Source organism: Adiantum capillus-veneris, chromosome 15 (genome assembly GCF_014529385.1).
Source record: "Adiantum capillus-veneris isolate H3 chromosome 15, ASM1452938v2, whole genome shotgun sequence".
Lineage (NCBI taxonomy): Eukaryota > Viridiplantae > Streptophyta > Polypodiopsida > Polypodiales > Pteridaceae > Adiantum > Adiantum capillus-veneris.
Genome location: NC_140945.1, coordinates 30,695,647 through 30,720,359, shown reverse-complemented (window position 1 = coordinate 30,720,359; position 24,713 = coordinate 30,695,647). Strand labels below are relative to the sequence as shown.

At 47.0% G+C, this 24,713-nt stretch overlaps 1 protein-coding gene and 1 pseudogene across 14 annotated transcripts in view; one reads left to right on the top strand and one right to left on the bottom strand.

The window, feature by feature from the left end:
• The window catches only part of LOC147440459 (tRNA-splicing endonuclease subunit Sen2-1-like), a 121,113-nt gene that overhangs the window by 40,861 nt on the left and 55,539 nt on the right, over positions 1-24,713 (top strand). For 2 of the 14 annotated variants that reach the window (XR_015190393.1, XR_015190401.1), the window contains one exon: positions 3,268-3,495. The exons of 9 other annotated variants lie outside the window; for them this stretch is intronic. The gene's annotated coding sequence lies outside the window, so the exon portion shown is untranslated. Of the gene's footprint in view, positions 1-3,264; positions 3,496-24,713 lie in introns of all 14 variants that reach the window. 3 more of the 14 variants (XR_015190394.1, XR_015190402.1, XR_015190400.1) reach the window with 2 other exon arrangements.
• On the bottom strand, positions 488-1,888 carry LOC147440460 (uncharacterized; annotated as a pseudogene).

Here is a 24,713-nt window from a genome sequence, read left to right as displayed (position 1 = left end):
AGATAATCTTGAAATAGTATGTGTCGTCTCTGGAAGGGATGACGATGCTTCGCGTCTGTGTATTTTTCCAGTGTTAATGAAAGTGGAAGCAAGATCATGGTACAACATCTTAGTGCAAGCCACCAAGGAGAGGTGGGACTTGTTAAGAGCATCATTTTTAAGGCGCTTTGGAGAAGGCACCACATAAGAGAGATTGTGGCAGCTGCTGATGGAGTTGAAGCAAGGAATTGGCCTATGAGACAAATCAATGTACATGGGTGTGTCTTCCGTCAATCGAAAAGACAAAAGTGCTGAAAAAACTGATTGACCGACTGACTGATAAAGCTGATATAAATCTCCATGATGAGAGTGTGAGTATGTGGAGCGCTATCACTATGGTAGCCTATATGCAAGAGGGTAGTACATGCATGATATGCATCTGGGTGACTAACTAGACTAGCTCCATCCTGTGCTAATGGGTGGGTGTAAGATGTGGTACATGGGTGGAGCTGGAGCCAGGGCTGCTCGGATGGCTGCAGGCAGGTCGGCCATCATCTGGGCTCGTCTCTCCTCAGTGGCTCGACGATCACGGGGCTGAATCTCCGCAATCTGGCGTCGACGAAGTCTGGGGGCCCGACAACCTGTAGTGCGGGGCCATCTCCTAGCTCTGGAGGTCTCAGCCTGCTGAAGAGTCACCCCTTTTTGTGTGTCGGGTGGTGGGGGGGCTGGTAGATGTTGTGAGACGAAGAAGTCAGTGAGCTGGGTCTATCGTCCTCCTGTCTGAGCTGTCGTGGGCTCAAGTAAGGCCTCTATGTGGCTCTGTATCTCTAGTAAGAATCGCCCTAGCTGGCGCTGATCTCTGGAGTCCATGCTCTCTCGAAGGGTAGGCTGCCCTGTGAATAAACCCTCATATCTGCCTTTGATGTCATCATATGCTCTGCATCTGCATACAAAGTGCTCCTCATCCTCTAGCTCTACTCTGCATACCCGGCATATCCGCTCCTCTCTGGGGATGTCTGATGCTCTGCCAGTCTCAATCTCTAGTCGATGTGAGGAAACCCTCAGCTGGCCAATAGCTACTCTCGAGCTGTGAGGCATGTAAGTATCTATGTATCGTGGTCGCTGAACGAACCCGTCTGCTAGTATGTCCACGAACTGATCTCGGTAATGTGACCGTCTAGATGCCAGGTCGGGTGTGAGCCATGTGCGATTGTGTAGAGCTGCCATAGATCCTGTCTGAGCACAGTGTTCCTGTCACTACGTGAGAGGCAGATGTGGGGTAAATCTAGGTCATACTGAAAGGGTGGTAGTCTATCCATGTCTAGACCCTGTCTGTCAAACCATGCTCTAACCTGAGTGTACCAAGCTCTGTCATACCCTGTCTCTGAGATCTGTATAGCTGCCTCAAATGCTCTGCATGTGAGTCTGTCTGCTGGGAGCTTTCTCATCCTCTGAATGAAGGAGATAGTCTGGAACAGTGCCTCTACTATCATGGGAGGTGCTGCTAGCTCTGCTCTGATGATGTCATGTGGAAGTGTCAGCTTCCCGTGAAATAATCGCGAGATCATACGTACCTGGGCCTCTCGACCGCACTCCACTGGGTGTCTGTGAGGCCTGGGGCCCAAACTGTCGCTGCATACATCATAGCTGGTGTGACTAATGTGTCAAATAGCCACCCCTTTGTACGGGGCTCCTGAAAGTGTGCCTGGTGATATCGCCGCTCTAACATGGCCAACGCTGCGTACCCCTGTGTCAGTCTGTCTGTAGCTGCTTGTCTCATGGAGAAAAGACCAGGCAAACTCGTGAATGTGACTCCAAGGTAGACATATGAAGTGACGACCTCTATCTGTCCGCTGGCGGCTGTGAATACTGCTGTAGCTCTCACCATGGGAGAGGTGTGGAAGATCATGACCTTGGTCTTGCCAAGGTTTACTGTCAAACCCCTGTGTGTACAGAACTCATCCAAGGCAGCCAAGTGGTGCTGTAATCCCTCGGGTGACTCTGAAATCAATAAAATGTCATCAGCATACAATAAAATGTGTACAGGTGTATCTGCGAGGTCTGACCCCTCTCCTCTAGCTCGTAGAACGTAGTCCTTAATCTCGTTGATGTAGAGTCTGAATAGAGTGGGGGCAGCCCTGCTTAACACCAATGGTGCTAGCAACAGCCTCAAACAAACCTCCTGAACAGCGTACCCTCCCAGTCACCTGCTCATAGAGTGCATAGATGGCCCAAATCATATCTGATGGTATCCCCAAGCTCTGGAGGCGTCGGAAGAGCCTCTCTCGTGGCATTGTATCAAAAGCTTTGCGGAAATCCACAAAGCAGCAATATAATCTCTCCTTCCGCACCTTTTACCCATCAATGAGGCAGCGCAGAATGAAGACGTGATCAATAGTGGAGAAGGCCCGTCGGAAACCTGCCTGGCCGTGTGCTCGTAGACCCTCACCTCAATCTTTGCATATGAACTGAGCTCTGCCTCAAGTACTGCCCCGTATAGCTTGGCCATGGTGTGGCCAATCATGATGGTCCTGTAGTTCCCTGGGTCCAGGGTGTCGCCAGATTTGTAGAGAGGCACAATAGTGCCTGGTCCACTCCTCTGGGAAGCCCTCCCCTATAGCCCGGTTGAAAACATGTGCAATCAAAGGGGCTATAGTGGAAGCTGTGTATATCAGATGCTCACTTTGCAATCCTGTATGGTCGGCCGAGTGGCCATGCTGTAGTCGGTCTATGGCTCTCTGTATCATCCCTGCTATGAAATCATCTCAAGTACTTTGATATTTTTATTAAATAGCCTTATGCATATATGCAATGAGAATAATATAGAGCTTATTCTCCCTACCAATCTTTCGTTACCCAATAATAAATACATTTAAAGAGATGTATGATTTTGAATGAAACACCAGCTCCTGAATTATTAAGCTTTCAACATTGTATCTAATGTTGCATACACAGTACATTGTTCTCCCAAAGTTTGTGTATTTTCTCCACTTTTTTTTAACGATTTTCAAGGTTAGTACGTATCCTAATAAATGCTACATCTAAAAGTGACTTTGGCAAATAATCTATACTGCTGTATTATGGCAAAGGCAATTCTGGCGTGCCACATGGCGCAATGAGAAAAGCAGCCGTGAAGAGCAAGCCGAGGGATGTTGTGCATGATGGGAAATGAATAGCCACTTGGGCCAGTGCGGATGGGAGGCGGAGAGAGAGAGAGAGAGAGAGAGAGAGAGAGAGAGAGAGAGAGTTGCCCTGACTTAGCTACTTATATTGGTGCAAATATAGCAGGTTGTGCGATTCGAACTCGCTCTATTGAAGCTACAAGAGGTGTGACACAAGCAAGGGGTATGGCATCGTATGGCATGCTCCTACAGCAGGTGCGACACCGCCCCCATGCTATCTGCTACCTCTACGCACTGAGTGTCCACAGGTGCAGCAGCAGAGGCAATTTCCATGCTGGTCTTAGCTACATGAGGTCGTCGAGCTAGGTTGGACACGAGCAACAGATACGGCATGGTACATCAATTATATTATGAAAGGCTTCACTCACGGGTCACATATATCTATAAAGGCAGAACCTTTTCAATATGTTGTGAACGACATAACAAGATCTTCCATGTATGTTGTTTTGAAAAATGACTTCAATTTGCAGGGACAATGGACATAGCAATTCGATGTTGTTTCTTTGCCTTTGGGAAGCCAAAGAGACGTGAATGCCATACCTTGAGCCTCCAAAGCTCTAACTTCCAAGAGAGCTCTCTCTCTCTCTCTCTCTCTATATATATATATATATATATATATATATCGAGAGGGAGAGAGACAATTTGTAATGGCAGTCCAAAAGTCGTCCTTGCATTATCAGCAATAGGTTGAAGCTACAGCCCGAGTGCTACTTGCACAATGTTGGGCGTTGAGGACTGCGCAAACCGAAGAGGGATGTAGCTAATTCGGAAGGCAAGAGCGCCTTCAATGCCTATCCTTGCAGTAGTGGATACTGTCACTATTTTCATGAATATCAAGTAGCCTGCACAATAGTTAATTACATGCTAGATTCTCTTTGTATATGTTTGCAAGCATTGACAATGGTAGGCATACACTTAGCTTCTCTTTGTCTCTCTGCATCTCTATTGCCTTCTTAGCCCTTGCCGGTGGCTAATTTGATCATAAACCAGTTTAGGAGACACTGAATCTAAGTACCAACGCACTAGACAACACCAATCTAGCACTTGCACAAAGACGACTCAGTCATGCACATTCAGATCATATTTAAATCAATCACATAAAAATTCATTCCAGATCTAAGACCATGATTCCTAGCAATGTATTTAGCAATCGCATCTAGATCCACACTGGACCTCACTGATGTCGGATTAGCTAATTCTTATTGCGATTATGTCTATGGATTCTGAAGACCAAAATGTTGCAGTCATTTCGTCTTTCAATCTTGCACTCAAATAAAATTGCATGAGAGAGTACTCATAAAACAGATTCAAGTTCGGGAATTTTCATTTTCAATTTCCTTACTCATAAAGTCATACAACAGAATACTATCAGCACAACAGTATCCTTGAAGTCCAAAGGGAAATCGGTGACTTTATTCCGTCTAAGTAATCTTTGACAAAGGAGTGGAGTGACTCCTGAGTCCCCTATCTTGCAGTCCTGTCTGCACCAGATTCAACTCCGCTGATCTGCGGGATCTTTCGGAATAGTCACAGCTAAGCCGAAAGCGTCTAGGTAAACTTCCAAAATCTGAGGAGTATCGGCTAGGTCATCCTTCTCCATCCACTTCGCATCCAATGCCGGATAGTTCTTGAATTTCACTAAGAACCGCCGAATCACTTTACCTTTCACTTTCCTTTCTTTATGGGCCATTATTTGTTCTGGAACGAGTATCTCCTCGCTCTCTTTCACTTCAGGTTGCTCATCAGGCTCCCTGTCAATTGGCACCTCACCCTTAAAAGGTTTCAAGAGACTCACATGAAAAGCATTGTGAATCTTCCAAGTGTCTAGCAACTTGAGTCTGAAGGATACATGATTTATCTGTCTTGAATCTGGAAAGGGCCATAATACCTCATGCTAAGCTTTGGAAAAAGCCGCTCCTTTCCCATCCGTTTCCTTAGGTGTGCCTTCTCAAAACGTAAGAGCACCCAATCATCTTCCTTCAACTTCAAGTCGCGTCTATGTTTATCGGTTGCCTTCTTGTACCGTGCTTGAGATTTTTCTAGAGCCTAGCGAACCTTAGCAAAAGCAGTGTCCAAATTTCTTGTCTACTGATCTGCTTCAAAAATCTTGTCCTTGGTGCTTTAAAAAGGAGGGACCTTAGCACCTTCGATTACCTCAAATGGCGCCGTAGATCTACAGAAAAACGTTGGCTGATCTGCTCTTCTTCTTGGGAGGGAGGACCTCATGCGGAAAGATGCGCCTTGGACATGAAGAGCGTGTGCTCTGATACCATGTGAGAGTGCGCGTGAGAAAGAAAGAAAGAAAAGAGAGAGAGAGAGAGAGAGAGAGAGAGAGAGAGAGAGTCCACAGAGAGTCCACAAACGCAAGATATGGTGAAGAGGGGGCGATCAGCCCCCCATGACTATCATGAGCAAAAGACCCAATACACAATAACCAGATGATGGAAGTGGGTACCCCCTTGGCCCCATAACTAGGTGCCCAAGGGGAGGTAGGGCAATGCCTGTAAAAATCCCCCATGACCAACAAGAAATAAATGAAATATGAGGGCGCCCGGACAAGGTGGGAGGCCGGCCTGGAAGTGGGCGGTCGGACAATGCAATCTAAATGCCTATGCAAAGGGTGGCCAGCCCGGAGGCACACTAGCCGTACATGTATGCCCTAGACCTGTGATGCAGCAGAGTGGTGTAAATCTAACACAACCGCGTGCCAATGTTCTCTCAAATTGCCCTCCAAAACAAACTTGTGAATCGGGGATCTTTGTCTGGCTTCTCATTGGTAGGGGAGGGAATCTGGGAGTTGATTTTGCCTTGAGTGAACTCAGCCGTAGTTGGGGTCCAAGAAACTATTCATGTTAGACTTTGATACAATAAATGAGTGTCGTCATCATATAGTATTGATTCCTACTACACCATGACAAGTGGGATGAGAAAAGGGAATGTTGTATGTTTTTGAAATTGAATTTTCGGAAAATTACCAAAATACCCCTCTAATTTGTGGAAATTCCCAAAATGCAACTATCGTCTTAGGCATGCCACTTAATTGAAAAATCTATGCAATGAACAGTCTCGCCAAATGATCAGGCTTGACAGTCTTCTTTACTGGAGTAAATTGAGCTTGCTTGCTAAATTTGTCAATGACTATTCAATTGCCTTCATGCCCACTTTGAGTCTTGGGAAGATCAAAGATAAAGTCCATAGCAATGCTTTCCCAGGGGTGGGAGGAATTGGGTAAAGGCTGTAGAAGTCCCGGTGCCTTATACCTGCAAACTTGACCTTTTGGCATACTAAACAACTGCGAACAAAGTCATCCACATCCTTTTTGAGCCTTGGCCAATAGAAGTAACACTCCACACCCTTCAAGGTGGTATCTATGCCGCAGTGGCCCGTAAAAGGTGGACAATGGCACTTTGTCAAGACATTTTCCCTCAAAGACTGTGTAACACATTTTCCCTCAAAGACTGTGTAACACACAACAACGTTTTCCGCATCAAATAGCTGTCCCGTATAGAATAGCCTGAAACTGTCTCCCCATTGTGTATGCGGGTAAAAATATGAGCAAAGTCAAGATCTGTGGCATACTGATGAACCATGTCCTCGAAGCTTCGGTGATGCATCACGGAAATAGCCAGAACCAAGGGCTCATCGCATCTGCTTTTCCGAAAGCTGCTTCTGTGACAAGAAGTAGCGTAAACTCTGATGATCCGACCAGACTGTGAAATCAGCTCCGAGTAAATAGTGTCGCCACTGTGTAAGAGCATGGATCACTGCCAATAGCTCTCTCATAAATCTGTGCTACCAACTCTGGCCATGAAAACATCCTGCTCTCGTAAGCAATGACATGGCCTTCTTGCATCAAAACTGCTCCCAGATTACGACCACAAGCATCACAATAAACTTCGAATGGCTTTTGCAAGTCTGGCAAAGCCAACACTAGTCTAGTAGTCAATTTTTCTTTGAGTGTCTGAAAAGCGGTCACCTCTTTCTTTCCCCACGTGAAAGGGACTCCTGTTTGAATCAGTAAATGCAAAGGTGAAGCTATCTCTGCAAACTTTCGAATGAACCGCCGATAGAAAGAGCAGAAGCCCAAAAAATTTCGAACTTCATGAACATTCTTTAGGTCAGGCCAATCACGGATAGTCTCAATTTTGGCCGGGTCCATCTACACTCCTGCTGAGACAATGTGTCCTAGGAAATGTATCTCCGACAAGAAAAACTCACTCTTTTTGGCATTGATAACCAATCTATGCTTCCGCAATGCTTGAAAGACCTCTAACAGATGATGCCTGTGCTTTGCTTCATTCTTGGAGAAAACTATAATGTCGTCAAAGAAAGTGCCTACAAAAGATCAATACTTTCAGAAAATCCTATCCATCATCCGATTAAATGTTGTTGGAGCATTCGTAAGTCCAAAAGTCATCACCAAATATTTGTATAAACCAAAAGTTGTCCGGAAAGCTGTTTTGCAGACATCCCCTGGAGCAATTCGGATCTGATGATATCCACTCTTTAGATCAATTCTGCTAAAGCAAGAGGATCCCTGTAGTTTGTCGAAAATATCATCGATCCTTGGGATAGGGAATCGGTTCTTGATGGTGATTTTATTGAGAGCTCTATAATCAATGCGCATTCTTCAAGATCTGTCTTTCTTTAGTACTAGCAATACTGGAGAATAGTTGGTGACCTGCTAGGTTGGATAAGACCCTTTTCTAGAAGTTCTTTTACTTGGTTCTTTATTTCTTCATTCTGGGCTCGGCTGACTCGGTAAGGTGGCTGATTTGGTGGTGTACTTACGAGAATCAAATCAATTGTATGGTCCTCAAGACGAGGTGGAGGTAACTCTTGTTCCTTATCCAATTCAAACATATTGGTTCGTTGTTCATCATTAAGTTCTTTCAAGTAGATCGAGTAAACAAAAAAGACCGGATTTCATCAATTTGGAAATGGCCGAAGTCGATACAAGTGGGACTGACTTGCCCTCCAATTTTACCTCAAGCACAATTTTCCTACCCTTCTCATTCTCGAAAGTATCTTTCTTGGCCCGATAATCAACCACGGCTTTGTTCTTGTGGTACCAAGGGATTCCTAGGAGGACGTCACACCCTTCCAAAGGCATGATATAAAAGTCCTCGTGCCCTCAATACCCCTGACAATGCAAACGGAGTTTGCCAATGACAGGTGTAATGACAACATCCCGTCCTGGTGCCGCTAGAATTGCCTCCGCTTGTGGCCCCATTCTGTCAGGCGTAATTCCTAGACGAGCCGCCAATTCAGGTTAATTGAAGTTGGCCTTGGCTCCTACGTCAAAGAAGATGAGGGCTTCCTGATCTCGTACTTTGCCCCAGGCGCGATAAAGTTCTGTGCTTTCATTCATCCGATCTGGGTGGGTCCCCATACAATCTGGTACGAGTCTTGCTTTCATCTTTCCTTTTCTGCCACGTTCTCTAGCTGCTCTGGAACTCTCTGGCCGGTCTTCGGATTGTCCTCGCTGTGCCTTTTTGGGGCACCTTGTAGAGATGTGTCTTTGTTCTCCACAGAAAAAGCACTTCCCTTCCTTGAGGTATTCTGATTTCTGCTCCTCGGACAGTCGGGGTCGTGCATCCTTCTTTCTCTGAAACTTCCTTCTCCTTCTGTTATCATTTTTCGAATTATGTCTGCTCCTTGGTGTCAAGACTTGATCAATGGGGTAACTTAGGTTACCCGAATGCATAGCAATTCCTTGCTTGGCATGTCCCATCAATTGTTGTATGGACTCGGACTTCTGTTGAAGGCAGTAATCTTGGATCTCTTTGGAATGTCCACAGCAAAATCGCTTGATTTGCTGCTTGAAAATGAGCTTCTTAAAAGAAGAGGCAGGTAGAAAAGCATCCCAAAATCTCTCACAATAAGCATTCAAAGTGTCGACCATGGTCATCCGAAGATGGTTCCAAGCGGTAATCACATCTCGTTCGTACTCCTGAGTCAGCCAAGAGGAAATAAAGAGCCGTTTGAACTTTAACCACTTTGTCAGGGCTTCTTTCCTCAAGAGAAGAGTGGACCACCTCGTGCATTTCCTTTCAAAAATAATGCTGCCCGCGTGATTTTGGAGTGCTCTGAATAGCACCCTCGAGAGAATGCTATGTCAAAGTGTTGAATAAAGGCTAAAGCCTTGGGAGCATCTCGAAACCTTGAAAAGGTTTCAAACTTTACTGGCTGTCCACCCTCCTTGAATTCCTTGGTCTTTTTGCCCTTGTCCTCGAGGAAATCATATTAATTGGCTTTGTAAAAGTGCTTTTGCTTTGAATAGAACACGTGGTCATCGGAGTCCGAACTCTCAGAGGAGGATGAATCCTCGTCAAGACTGTTAGAAAAATGTCGAGATCTGCAATATGCTCTGTTCTTCTTGGCCTTCTTCTTGTTCTTTCCAAATCTTTGGTTCTTTTTCATTTCATGCTCTTTATGTCCTTATCACTCAAATCAGAAGAGGAAGAGCTATCCTAGTTGTTAGAGGAAGATGAGGAGGAATTGGACAATCCTTCGAAGCGTACATGCTTCTTCTGCTTTCTTGCACTTGTAAAAGAAGATTGATGGCCCAAATAACCAGGGTAGTCAGTCCCTTATTGCGTTTCTTGATTGCTTATTCGTCCCCAAAAGTTGGTTGACGCGTCTTTTGACAACAAGTTGATCTTCAATAAACATCCTTGGGACAGGAGGTTTCTTGAGGGGTTGGTGTGTCAATGGCTTTCTGCCAATGAGTATGCACTTTGTCAATCGTCGGGATCTGAAGGGTCGCGTCACTCTTGTCGTGCTAAGGCATGCCCAAGAGAACGTCGCAATTGCCTAACTTCATAATATGGAAATCTTCTTTTCCATGATATCCTTGGATAGTTACTAGAAGAGTCCCAATGAGTGGTACCACTTTCTGAGTTTACATCCTGGCTAGCTCTGCTTCAAGGTCTCCACCCTCTACATCATAATCAAAGTGCATTTGCTTCAGGAAGTGTGGATGGATGAAGTTCTCTGTAGCTCCGAAGTCAAAGAAGATCACAGCTTTTAAGCCGTTAAATTTTCCATAAGCTTGCACAATTCATTTGTACTCTTGAGGTTTATGCCATAAATATAAAGTACTAATCCAATAGCAGGTCTAGCTTTCTTAGCCGGAGGTGGCCTTGGGAATCTTTCTGCCGTGGGAGCAGAAGGTTGCTCTGAAGACGTCGAGGCTCGCTGAGGACATGTATTGAACGGATGCCCTGTTTGAAAATATTCAAAGCATCGGCCTTCTTGTAACAGGGTTTCTCGTTGACGCTGTGTTAGACGAGGCCTTTGAGGTTGGGTTTCACGAGACTCCCAAGAATTTGTTTGTAACTTTGTTGTTGTCGAGAGTTTTGGTTAGGTAAACTCCAGCTTTCTTTTCATTAGTTTGTAGCCGACCGCGGCATGGTCCATAAGCTCTTGCATGGTTGAGACTTGCTTGGATAGACAATATTCTTGCAATGGTTATGGTAGTCCAGTGGTGTATCACTCGCACTGGTCCTCCAAGGGAATGAACTTAAAGAAAGACACTGGAAGATAGGCATTGAGAAACCGTTGGTTATAGTCGTCCATGGTCTCTGTGGCAAGCATTTTCAAGTTGCCCCATTCTGACAAGATCTAGACTTCAAAGAGAGAAGTCATGTAACTGCGTGCAAATATTGTCTTGAAGCTTGCCAGGTCTTGGAGCATGCGGTTGTGTTGCGATTGAACTCCACAACTGTAAGCATTATCTTTAAAAAATCCCGTTGCTCGAGAAATTTTGGATTCTGCTGTAGAGTTCCCAAAGCATACATAGATGGTGTCGAATTGCTATAGAAACTGTAGTGCTCTCTTCCGATCTTGCACCCAAGAAAAGGTGAAAAATTTTACTGTCGTGCCGCCATCTTTGAAATCTTTAGCAGGTTAGGCGCATACCCCGAGTACGGATAGTAAGGTTATCCATAGGGGCTCCAACCATTGTATATCGTGGTGGCGGTGGAATTGGGGCAACGCCGATGGCAAAGGCGGTTGCACTGGATCATGGTCGGATGGTTGGACCATGTCGGAAGACTCCTTCAATCGGAACAGATGGTTGGGAAGGTTGCCGATTAGAAGCTCTCGCACTTTCTGGTGCCGGAGGAGGAGGTACCACTTGGGGCATTAGAGGAGGTAGCATGTGGTTCGGAAAATGTTGGGAACCTTGCAGCATTGGGAGATTCTGTTGCAGATGCCGTGAAAGAATGTTGCGAAGCTCGTCGAGGAGAAACTGCAGGCACTCTGTCGAATCCATGAACGCCATGTGGTCTTGGGTTCTTTATGGCTTATGCCTCTTAAGACAGAGCGATGAAGACGGGAGTGCGCCCGATGTGCGATGGACGAAGGGTGGCAGTGGCTAATACATGCGGGGCAGCGGCACAAGGATTCTTTGATAACTTGTTCTATCTGCTCTTGAAGGACCAGTATGCTTAACCTTGTAGCGTCGGGAGATTTTGTTGCAGATGCCGTGAAAGAATGTCGCAAAGCTCGTCAAGGAGAAACTGCAGGTACTCTGTCGAATCCATGAACATCATGTGGTCTTGGGTTCTTTATGGCTTATGCCCCTTAAGACAGAGCGATGAAGACGGGAGCGCGCCCGATGCATGATGGACTAAGGGTGGGAGGCTAATACATGCGGGGCAGCGGCACGAGGATTCTTTGATAACTTGTTTTGTATGCTCTTGAAGGACCGGTATGCTTTCAAAAAAGCACATGCCTGAAGCTCTGATACCACCGTAATGGGAGGGCACCACATACCAAAGGAAAAGAACATACTTCACAACTTTTAGCACTTCAAATAACACTGAAGAGAGAGTGCATGACTCATGAACGAGGAGTGGTGGAGTTCCATCCCAAGAGAGCACTGGCCCCAAGCCATGGCACCTCTTTTGATATTCCTTTATATTGCCCCAACTCAGTACAACGCCGGTACTCCGTCCTTTGCACCTCCACGCGGTAGCATGCCAGAGAATGAGCCCATGGCACATATTTAAAGGCCTTGAGCCTATCCAAAAGCAGTGCATGAAAAGCATCCAGTTCTAAAAGCGTATGGCCTTCCAAAAGCAGCTAGCGCCGAATGCGAAAGTCCGCACAGGCTGCCACGTCATCAACGCAATTCGCGGAAGTTTGTACAAGCTGCCACATCATCAACGCAAATCGCAAGTGTTTGTATAGCTACCACATCACCAAGTTTTTATGCAAGACTTGTGTGTGTGTGTGCTTGCTTGATTTTAAATGTCTTTAGGTCACTTGGGCCCCATTGGGCCCCAGCGGACGGGTCCCAAAAGTTGGTGGAAACTCTTCTCTAAAAATTGCCCCCCTCGACGAGGCTCTGTAAGTTGATAAAACATCTTGTGCTGCTGCTTCTTAGGGTTTAGGCCCCTCGGCCGGGATTTGTAGGTTTGCTCGGGTCTTCAGTGGCTTGTCTCATCAGCAGTTTGGGACATCTTGGGGCCTAGGGGATTCGATCCTAGCAATTTTGTGTGCGTGTTCATAGGACGTGCATACCTGAACAAGTCCACTAGGTTAGATTTTCTAGTTTTAGAACAAATGGTTTTTTAGACGTTTTGAGGGATGTTATTACAAGCATGTAGATTGGGGTTAAAGGAATCCTAGATTCTTGGGTTGGGAGATTGCAACAGTTTTTGGGGCGACAGATCCACCCAAAAATTGACCCTCTTGATCAATCAGTAAAAGTGACTTTTTTGTGTGATTTATTCATAAATTATTTAAAGTAATTGCCTTTACAAATTATTGAAGATACACCTGGGGTTGTAAAGGGGGTACGAAGGCTCCTCCTCTCCATTAAAAAACTTGGGCACCTAGCTTCTAGAGCGATAACTGGCGTTTTTGAGCACATCATTCCCATCCTCTATTCAACTTGGCTTTTTTGGAAAGGGTGGGTCTCTCCTCTTCCTTCTGCTACAGCCTATAGGCGATTCTGGTAGGCGTCTCCCTTCCTCCCCTGGTGCCTTATCGCTCCTCAGAGGAAGCCTTTCCTGCCTATCATCCACTCCATCATCTGCTGCATTTTCAACTTGGTTTCTTGCAACAGATTTTCTGCGTTTTACGTCTCAGATCTGCGTTTTTGCAGCCAGCATTCAGCTGTTGTATCTCTTCATATCAGGTGTGCAAATCAGCCCGAAATCTACTCCGTGGTGGCCATCTGCAACCCACATCAAGCGAGATCAAGAAGGTACATCAACTCAGCCTAGGAGGGTGCTTTAGAAGAGTTACTGCGGCTACATGATTTATTCGAGTCGAGTCAAGTCTTGCTTTGAGGTATTGCATTGGTGTACATTCCATGCATGCAATTTTAAGCAAATACCACACCGATGCCCATGAGAGGATTGGTTGGGAACCCCCCCCCCCCCCCCCCCCCCCCCCCCCCCCCGACACTCGCTCGAAAACAAAAAAGAACCATCAATAACACAAAGTTGCATTCAATAACACAAGGAAAGAACAACAGATTGTGGAAGTGTGAATTCTCGATTCTACCTAGTCTCTCAATTCCACTGCATCTGAAACCAAGAAGGGCATTGTTGATCCACATTGCAATCCATTGCTTGCGAGTAAACGCATCATGACAATCCATGTCACTCGAACATTTCAACATCACCCAACCAAATTTCTCTTTTAAAAGTATCCATGAAGGATGTCACATATTGCTAACGTGTCAAGCCACTGAAGAACGGAGCCAACCTGCACATCCCGGCCGAGGGGCCTAAACCCTAGAAGAAGCAGAAGCAACAAAATAAGTTTAGCAAAGTCTTGCCGAGTGGCCTATTTTTAAAGAGAAGCTCCCCCCAACTTATGGGACCTCGTGCGATGGGGCCCAGTTGATGTAAAGGCATTAAAATAAAGCAAGATCACACGCACACACAATCTCTTGCGTAGAAGCTGACGATGTGGCAAGTGTACTTCCGAACCCCTGCAATTTGTGCTGACATGCTGACATGGGAGACAATACGGAATTCTGCATTTTACGCTGCAAGTGTTGACGTGGCAGCTCTACGGATTTCCGCAATTAGCACTGGCTGCTTTTGGACACCTGCTTTGGCTAGATGCCTTTGAGTTTAAAGCTTTTTGTGTAACTGCTTTTCGTGGCCAAGGGCCTTCAAATATGAGCCAAGGGCTCATTCTCTGGCATGCTCCCGCATGGAGGTGCAGAGTCTGGAGTACCGGCATTGTACCGAGTTGAAGCAATATAAAGAAATACCGAAAGGGGCGCCAAGGTTTGGGGCCTGTGCTCTCTAGGGGTGGAATTCCACCACTCCCTGTCTTGTGTGTTGTGCATCTCTTTCAGTTCAATTGTTACTTGAAGTGCTTAAAGTTGTCCAGTCTGTTCTTTTCTATTGGCATGTGGTGCTTGTCCCCGTTACAGTGGTATCAGAGCTTCAGGCGTATGCTTTTTTGAAAGCATACCGGTCCTATCAAAGAGCAGATAGAGCAAACCGGCACTTCCAAATTCTCCTCTAAAGAATCTTCGCGTCCTGACCCCGGACTTATTAGTCACTCCCACCTTTACTTCATCGCGCATCGGGCGCGCTTCCGTCTTCATCGCTCTGACTTACAACGCATAAGCCATAAAGATCACTTGCAAGAGTTGGATCAAAATTTTTAAAGCCATTGTTTTTCTCAGAGGCAGTGCCATGTTGTGCTTGAAGTCTATAGCTACCAAGCCGCAGACTCCAAGGACTTGGCAAGCTTTCAAGAAAAATTTTGCCGAAAGTAATATGCCTTCTGACATCTTTTTCGGAGTGCAGCTTCTTGCAAAGTGGGGTATCCTAAAATGCTTGCCATAGAAACCCTAGCAGATTAAAACTTGAAATTTCTTGACATCTCTTACCGAGTCTCTCTTCTCGAGCTTTCTCGAGTTGATAACCTTGGAGGTCCAGTGTGATTCCTATGTCTTGGGACTACCATCACCGCCACAAGAACAGTCTCTGACGAGGCTTGTTTAAACTGTTGAAGAGCTTATGGACCATGCTGCAGTCGGCTACAACCTTATGGAAGAAAATTTACCCTAATCTTGGTGCAAATTTCAAGATGGAAAGCTAGTCGTCTTTTCGAGCTCAGCTGATGTCAAGATTGCTTTTTAAGTTTGAATCTGTTTGAGAACTTGTTTGGTGATCTTGTTTAAAATGAATGGCATCTGTTTTAAACGTGTCTTGGTGCTGATTTGAATTGTTTTGACTCTGGTTTTAATACTGGTTTCAATTCTTGGTGATTTTACTCCTGGGTGGAGTAGTGAGAAATGCTGTTCTGGGATTGTTTGAACCTCGGAACGATGCAGACAGAATGTCTAGGGATCATGTCGTTGTATGCTGGAAAACCTTCGAACGATGCATACGAGATGTCTGGGGAGCTTTTGGTTGTAAAAGGCCTCTATATCTTCTGGCTCGGTCCTTTTTGGGTTATGCGGGAGGAGTGATGAGGGAGTCGTGGAACAACTCATGGTCCGGACCTGGATGCTTATTTGGCGGAGGGAGTGTTCATCAATGACTTTATATTGCTGTGTCTTGTAACATGCATATGTGAGCACTTGTGTTGCATTGTGATAACTTGTGTTGCATTGTGATATGCCAACCACTGGACAATGAATACTCCTTATTGGATGAGATTTTTCCGGGAAACCAACGACCTAGGATATCAAGAGTTCCAATCTGGAATGAGAGTCTTGGATGAGATTTTTCTCGGAAACCAATGACCGAGGATATCAAGAGTTCCAATTTGGAATGAGACTCCTTATTGGATAAGATTTGTCTGGGAAATCAACAACCCATGATATCAAGAGCTTCAATATGGAATGAGAAAACTGATTGTCCCTCTGAATGTCCCTCGAAACAAGCCTCATAAAATTTTCAGCTAACTTGAATTGTTTTGCAGAGATGCTGTAATTGCGGACGATTACTTTCTTTCAAGAAGGGGGGATGTCACAAAGTGTTGACGTGTCAAGCCACTGAAGAACGGAGCCAACCTGCACATCCTGGCCGAGGGGCCTAAATCCTAGAAGAAGCAATAGCAGAAGCAGAAGTAGTAGAATAAGTTTTACCAACTTGCAAAGTCTTATCGAGTGGCCTATTTCTAAAGAGAAGCTCTCGTCAACTTATGGAACCATGTGCGATGGGGCCCAAGTGACCTAAAGGCATTAAAATAAAGCAGGATCACACGAACACACAATCTCTTGCGTAGAGGCTGACGGCGTGGCAGGTGTACAGAACCCCCGCATTTGCGCTGACATGCTGATGTGGAAGCCAGTACGGAATTTCATGTTTTACGTTGCAAGTGTTGATGTGGCAGCTGTACAGATTTCTGCAATTGGTGCTGGCTGCTTTTGGACACCTGCTTTTGGGCGAGAAGATTTTGAGTTTAAAGCTTTTCATGTAAGCGCTTTTCATGTCCAAGGGCCCTTCAAATATGAGCCAAGGGCTCATTCTCTGGCACAGTCCCGCGTGGAGGTGCAGAGTCTGGAGTACCGGCGTTGTACTGAGTTCAAGAAATATAAAGAAAGACCGAAAAGGGCCCCAAAGTTTGGGGCCAGTGCTCTCTAGGGGTGGAATTCCGCCACTTCTCGTCTCGTGTGTGGTGCATCTCTTTCAGTTCAGTTGTTATTTGTCAGTTGTTATTTGAAGTACTTAAAGTTGTTCAGTCTGTTCTTTTCCATTGGCATGTGGTGCCCGTCCCCGTTACAGAGGACATAATTTAGAAGCACTTTTATTGGAGACCATCTTGTGGTTTGCATGGAGCTCGGTCCCTATACCTGTAGCGCAGATAGTGTGTTGTGCTCTCTATAGTGGGTGCTCCTCAGTGCAATGTGCGTGACAATCTCACTCAAAACAGACTGGAAACAGGAAACAATAGACAACCACGCTCACAGACACAACAGCAACCGCAACAGTAGACCTCACAAATGACTCGACTATCTCAAAGCACTGATACAGACTCTGGCGTGGCAACACACTCAGCTCCAGCCCAGGACTCTCAGGTACAATCGGGGTGTCGAGGCTCAGATGTGCAGGGTGAGTGCCGAGGTTCTTTGTGTAAGACTCTATACTCCAGACGACGATGCTGGACCATATATCCAGAAGATGATCCACCAACGGCCCATAAATGTGAGCCACCTAAGCCAATCTCCAAAGTGAGTGGTGGTGGTGACCTGGCCACGATGTCCACTAGACCACCGTCCGTATCCTGCCACGTGTCGCTGCCCAGCCTAGAGAGTCCGTCCAGTGTGAACCAGACTGAACCAGCTGTACTAACTGAGTGTCTTGTGAAAGTGACACTGTAGCCTGCTCAAGGTTGCCCGCCACAAGACCGCTCACCGTCTCGGTGAGAGGAAATACTGAAAAACTAGGAAATAAAACCAGTAGGTACCGCATAGTACATCTTTTTTGAAGCAGGTGCTAGGCCCAACCATGCAAGAAATGATTGCTGCTGGCAAGAGAATTCAACACTTGGGAGGAGGAGGTTTCTTTGCTCAAACGCAGGATGGCGGATTCTTATGCAAAGATGATGACAATTCAGGGCTGAATTGGGAGGGAAAGAGGGGGACGAATTGGGAGGGGGCTGAATTGGGAAGGGACTAATTGGGCAGAGGGCCAATTGGGGTTGGGAAGGGAGAATTTGGGAGAGGGATGAATTGGGAAAGGACTAATTGGGCAGAGGGCCAATTGGGGTTGGGAGGGGCGAATTTGGGAGAGGGCTGAATTGGGAAGGGACTAATTGGGTAGAGGGCCAATTGGGGTTGGGAGGGGCGAATTTGGGAGCGGGCTGAATTGGGAGGGAAAGAGGGGAATGAATTGGGAGGGTGGGTCGAATTTGGGAAGGGGTTGAATTGGGAAGGGACTAATTGGGCAGAGGGCCAATTGGGTTGGGAGGGGCGCATTTGGGAGAGGGCTGAATTGGGAGGGGACTAATTGGGCAGAGGGCCGAATTGGGAAGGGACTAATTGGGAGGGGGCTGAATTGGGAAGGGACTAATTGGGCAGAGGGCCGAATTGGGAGGGGGCTGAATTGGGAAGGGGCTAATTGGGCAGAGGGCCAATGGGGATTGGGAGGGGCGCATTTGGGAGAGGGCTGAATTGGGAAGGGACTAATTGGGAGGGGGCTGAATTGGGAAGGGACTAATTGGGCAGAGGGCCAATTGGGTTTGGGAGGGGCGTATTTGGAAGAGGGCTGAATTGGGAGGGGACTAATTGGGAGGGGGACTGAATTGGGAAGGGACTAATTGGGAGGGTCTGATTTGGTGAAAAGGCCGAATAGGAAGAGGGAGTAGGTGGACGAATTGGGAGGGGGGGCGAGTTGGGGAGGGGAAAAGGGGGACGAATTGGGGAGGGGGAGGGACTAGTTTGGGAGGGGAAGGGGCGAGTTTGGTAGTGTTGGGCGAGTTGGGGAGGGGAAGGGGGACGAGTTGGGGAGGGGTAGGGTAGGGTAGGGTTGAGGGGAGGGCGAGGGGAAGGGGGAGGGGGTGGACTAGGACGAGGGGGAGGATAGGGCGAGGGCGAGGGGGTGATGGGGAGGGTAGGGCGAGGGGGAGGGGAAGAGGGGGAAGATAGGGCGAGGGAGTGAACTAGGGCGAGTGCGAGGGGGAGGGTAGGGCGAGGGCGAGGGGAGGGTAGGTCGAGGGCTAGGGGGAGAGGGGAAAGGTAGATAGGGGCAAATAAAGAGCACTCAGCTATAGCTATAATGAGCATCACATGCAAGACAGCTATCATGATCTTGGAATTCATCCTGCAGGACGGGCTCTCTGAAGGAAGTTTGCTAGACGACGCAGAGGAGAGCTTTGTTCTGGTTGGGAAGCAGACACCACAGAGGTTGGGGTTGATGTTTGAGGGGTGGTGAACTCCTGTAGTGGAGATTTCTTCTCGCTTATATACTTTTTCATAGGCTTTTCAAATTCAACGGCTTTCATCAAGAGGGCTTTCATCGAGAGCGCATCATGAGTATCTTCTGTGACCTTCAACACTTTAGCTGGCACATTAGGTTTAGTGACTGTGGAAACATTTGAAGAGGGTGTATCTTCAGGCCAAGAGTGAATAGAGACTCCATAACAAGGCATAGAGATTTGGTAGCCTCCAACCACTCGAGCAGATCATCATCTGACCCTTCAGGTATAGTAGGTTGTTCTTGTTCAAGTTTGGTTTCCATTGACAAAGAAACTTGTTGCACCATGGGATCCATACCACCTTCTAAGAGAATGGGTTGCATCGAGGAGCGAGAAGTATGTATCCACATTGCGTCGTTCCCCCAATCATGAAGTGCTTTAATGTGTCGCAGCCATGGTCTTCCAATAAGCAAAGGAAATCCGCCCTCAACCTCGGGAAGACGAACCACAACAAAATCCAAGTTAAAAGTAAAGTCTTGTACATGCAGAGGCACATTGTCCACTATGCCCACTGGGTAGACTGTCCGCTGGTCGGCCAACGTAACTGTGAAGGGAGAAGGGCGAGTAGGCTGTAGACCTAGAGCTAACATAGTGAACTCGGGCATCAGGTTGATGCCAGATCCACCATCCACTATCACTCCTGAGAATTGCCGACCTAAAACGGACACTGTAAGGCGAGGGCTTCTATAATCAGTGAGTGGAGCAGCGGGATTAGATATCATATAGGACTCTGATGGTCGCATTGGGAGGTGCCCGCCACTAGGCCCAGCCCTCGGGTACAGAGACTGAATGACTGACAGGGTGTCACTTCTGAGTGTTGCGTCGAGCCTTAGCATGTCGTATAGTGACGCCTGCTGAAAAGTATTTTTCAAGATGGCTTCTGCTGTGGGCTTGGCGCCTTCGAACTGGGCTCCCTTTGGGACCTTAATCTGTTCCAAGTCAGCCACTGCTTCCAGGAAGGCTCCATCAATGTCAGATAACAGGGAAGTTGGTTTGCTCTGAGCAATTTTGAAGGACCCGTCCTTTGGGTCGGAAAGACCAGATTGAGGAAGTGGGGACTGGCGAGGTGGACCTGTGGGCAGACTGAGACCAAGAGCTGCTCTTTGTGCCCGAGTAAGGACACCAGCAAGCTCCTCCACTTGCAGTGGCTTAACCACATGAGTAGCAGGTGATGCTTGAGGCACGGTGTTCACAGTAATCAAGTTTATCTTCAGGAAGGGGAATTCTTGCTGGTTCTGAGTCGAGCTTGAAGACGTGGATGCCCTTTGCGTGGGACAATCCTTACTGTAGTGATCCTTCGAATCAGGGCAATGACGACAAGGAGGGGACCCCTCAGGTAAAGGACACTTGCTCTGATAATGCCCATATTCTCCGCATCTGTAGCAGAGTATGGGCCGATTGGAAGGACGAAACGGGGGACGAGGTGGTTGCTGCATGGAGTTGGAGGCTGAAGTGTAGAAGCTCTGAGGGGTTGAGGTGGCATTAGCATTATAAAAACTTTGAGTCGGGAAAGTACTTGACATACCTTGGACAGCAGGGGTATTGAGCAAAGGTGGCATGTAGTTGGGATGGCCGTAGTGGGAAACCATGTTGGATGCTGGTGCTAACCCCTGTTGGAGAGTAGGACCAAGACTTTGCTGTATTTTGTGCAATCCCTTTATATAGTAGCAATCCTTATCTTCATGACCCGATTTTTCGCAGAAGTGGCAATAAGAGCGAAGGGGATAGTCCTGTGGAGGGTGTCCTGGAGAGCAGCATGAACTACACCATACCATAGCCTTAGTCTCCTGTTGAGACCTGAGCTAACTCTCTTTTATGTTGATCATAAGCCTCTTGATGTGGAGGCTTCTCCTGTCTGAGAGAGAAGGATCTCTCTTCGTGAAGGGCCCGCTGTAACTTTAGGGCTTCCAGTTCCCTTCGTAAAGAAGTCAATGGGTCTGATGGACTGTCCACGAGTACAGGGACAGTATCTAACTGAGGAGAGTCAGTGAACTGCATTCTTGCTCCCTCTATTCTAGTAGCAGCAGCAACAAAGTCCTCCATACTGGCTTCAGGACGGAGACTTTCTCTGAGCTTTTGTTGAGAAGTCTTAGGCAGAGCCTTCTCTACCCACTTCTTCACCATGAATTCCCCTGGTTGATGAGGCAGCTTGGCGACCAGGGACTTTGTTTTGGTCATGAGCTCTGCAAATGTCTCCTTGGGCTGGAGCAACAGGTTGGCCAACTCATCTAGAATCTTCTCTTGATAATCCCCTGGTCGGAAAGCTTCACAGAACTGCTGTCTTAACATGGTCCAAGTAGTAAAGTGGTTTTCAGCAAATTGATTGTACCATTTATCTGCAAGACCATCCAAGGTGGACGGGCAGAGCACCAGGTATGCGTCTTCTCTGTTGAGGCCACGACCTCTGCAAAGAGAGACAAACCTCCAAGCATGGTCATCTGCATCCTCTGTGGAGAGACCCTTAAAGGTAGGGAACTTGATGTTCACCTTTGCCAGAACACTTGTGAGCTCCTCCATGGCCTCTTGCTCCCGAGTCTGTTGCTCACTAGCTTGCTGTAACAAAATGGGGGAGAGCCTTACTGGAGAAGGTGACCTGGAGGATGTAGAACCGGTCGAAGGAATGGAGGTAGCCGTATGAGGAGGTATGGGTGATGGGGTTAATATGCTTCTACTGGGCACCAAGGGTTGACGCCGTCTGTGGTAGTACTTCAGAGGACTCAGTAGTGCACTTTGACGCTCCAATGACCTCCTTGTATGTGTCATGCAGTAACCGCCAACCCCACCAAGCTTTGGGCAAGAAGACCTTCAGTTGGGCAAGACGACCTTCACTTGGCTGAACATTGGTCTAGACTCTACTAGACCTGGGCGAGTGACTAGACCACCTGGCCTGGACCAGGACGAGGAAGGACTAGACCAGGGACGAGAAGGACTAGACCAGGACGAGGACTGGGTGGACCAGGGTGAGAGAGGACCGGACCAGCAAGGCGAGAAACTAGACCAGCTGGATTAAGCTGTCAAGGGTGAAACTGGACCAGACCAACAGGCTGCACAGGCGAAGCGAAGAAAACCAGCTACTCAACAGAGTGAGACTTCAGTTGAGGTCCCCAGCATGATCGCCAAAATGAGAGCACCTGTAGCGCAGATAGTGTGTCGTGCTCTCTACAGTGGGTGCTTCTTAGTGCAATGTGCGTGACAATCTCACTCAAAACAGACTGGAAACAGGAAACAATAGACAACCACGCTCACAGACACAACAGCAACCACAACAGTAGACCTCACAAATGACTCGACTATCTCAAAGCACTGATACAGACTCTGGCGTGGCAACACACTCAGCTCCAGCCGAGGACTCTCAGGTACAATCGGGATGTCGAGGCTCAGATGTGCAGGGTGAGTGCCGAGGTGCTTTGTGTAAGACTCTATACTCCAGACGACGACGCTGGACCATATATCCAGAAGATGATCCACCAACGGCCCATAAATGTTAGCCACCTAAGCCAATCTCCAAAGTGAGTGGTGGTGGTGACCTGGCCACGATGTCCACTAGACCACCGTCCGTATCCTGCCACGTGTCACTGCCCAGCCTAGAGAGTCCGTCCAGTGTGAACCAGACTGAACCAACTGTACTAACTGAGTGTCCTGTGAAAGTGACACTGTAGCCTGCTACAATACCTCACCTTAAGGAGGAGGGGATGTCATATGCACCTGGATTTGGTTGTTATGTGGACATGCTATGTCGACTTCCAAAGCCAAATTTCTACACAAAAATGTATTAGAGCCTAGGGGATTTAGTACAAGCAATATTCTGCGCCTATTTGCAGGATGTTCATGCTCGAAAATGTCGGAGTGACATGGATTGTCATGGTGCGTTTACTTGCAAGCAATGGATTGTAATGTGGATCAACAATGCCCTTGTTGGTTACCAACAAACAATAACCTTTGTTGCCCCAACTCGGATGGAGTGAACCAAATCGCAAACCATATAGATGCTTATAGAGCTGATGGATGGATATGCCAACGCCGATGTCCACCAAGGTCACTAGTGGAAGAGTTTAAGGATTTTAGCTTAGTACTTCGCACAGATACAAGGTTATTTTACTTCAGGAAATTGAACACAATGAAAGTGAGAGGCATAGAGAGAGAGAGAGAGAGAGAGAGAGAGAGAGAGAGAGAGATGCCACTCCGTGTCAGATCCCAACCACACTCAAGGGCCCCCTTGCTCTGTTGCCAGAGCAAGTACTTTCTTTAGATTACTTGCACAAATGCTACAATGCTGAAATTCTCAATGCTATGCGGTGTGCTGAGGAGCTGCAAAAACTCCAGTTGATGATGGTAATTTGAAAATGCTAGGGCTGATTCTGATGCTGAGGGTACTGCCAATGGCGATGAGGCTAAGGGATGAAAACGCTGATGCTGAATTTTGAAAACGCTGGGCTAAATCTGGAAACAATGGCTGTGGTGTAAAACGCTAGGGATGTTAAGGTGCTATGTGGGATGGATGCCTCCATCCCTGGCGGGTACTGGTTCTGGTGTGCTACACAGAAGACCCCCAAGCTCATATATATAGCAAAATGGGAGTGGGTCAAGCAGTAGGGGAAAACCCACAACTCCACTCTTAAGAGGTTTTTTTTACTTAATCAATTAACCTAAGTGACCTTAGAGACTATTCACATGCCTATATGCTTAATTGACCGTACTGTTTAGGGTATGCAACTATTAACCTGCTTGATCATGCATGTCCTTCTAGAGGCTCACAAAGTGTCAAGCTAGATCATAGTAACAGGGGACGGAGGGGACGGAGCCTAGGGACGGGGGACGCTTGGTTCCGGGACGGGGATGGGTGGGGACGGACGGCAAACGGCCTGCCAGGTGGGAACGCAGCCAAAACATCCCAGGGACAGCAACGGACGGGAGGGGACTTTTTTTAAAATTTGTAAAACTGATCGTTTCTAATGGCTAGTTTCTCTCCAACAACCATATGTTTGAACTTTGAAGCACCCCAATGGCTATAAAAGCCACCCTTTGGGTCCTCATTTCTCGATGTTTTATTAGCACATTTGCGTCTATACGACTTATGTTCTTTGGTCTATTTAGTGTCAATTTGTGGTCAAAGGGATGCTCTGTGTGTAGGTCAATAAATGCCAAAAAAACTTTGTTTTTTTTTTTTTTGCCGTTCCGACCCCCGTCCCCATTCCCTAACTTTTGTCGTCCTGTCCCCGTCCTCGTTCCTGTTCTCGACCTCGACCTGCCGTTCCATGTTACTATGAGCTAGATCCTCAGCTATACTAACAAAGACAGATGCTGACGTATAGCAGTAGCTTGTCCACATGTCTCAAGTGCAATGCACACTTGACATGAAGATGGGTATATGCTTTGGATTGCGCACGAACCACGAAAATCCTCTATATGATGTGTCTTGAAACCACCAAGTAATTCCTCAAAGATAGAGGCTTCTCTTGGGGTTCTAGATAAATCCACGTCTCTGCAATGGAAAACTCCTACGGTGGTTGCCTGGATTGGAACACTTTGACTCTCAATTGGTGACTCCCAATTGCTTAGAACATGCAACTGTGTGCAAAGACTTCAAAACAAACAGGCTGATTGGATGTAGGCTTCCCTTGTTGTCATAGGCTTTTAACAAAT